The sequence below is a fragment of the Apaloderma vittatum genome, unplaced genomic scaffold, assembly GCF_000703405.1.
Source record: "Apaloderma vittatum isolate BGI_N311 unplaced genomic scaffold, ASM70340v1 scaffold25227, whole genome shotgun sequence".
In the NCBI taxonomy this organism is placed as follows: Eukaryota; Metazoa; Chordata; class Aves; order Trogoniformes; family Trogonidae; genus Apaloderma; species Apaloderma vittatum.
In genome coordinates this window covers 6,527-6,741 of record NW_009727069.1, presented here as the reverse complement: position 1 = coordinate 6,741, position 215 = coordinate 6,527, and positions in this window count along the sequence as shown.

Genomic DNA, 215 nt, shown 5'->3' with positions numbered 1-215 from the left:
CATGGGATCACTCTACATCCAGCTTAACTAGGGTCAGATTCCTGCCTGGGAACTATTACGAACAGATGTCATTAAGCAAATTTTCAAGGGATTTTCAAAGCCCCAAAACATGCATGTTTGCTGTTTAACCCTTCCCCGCAGGCTGGCTCAGGCTTGCTGGGGGCAGGAGCAGCTGGGGAAGCGGGGGGCGGGGGGGGGGAAAAGGGGGGGACCCA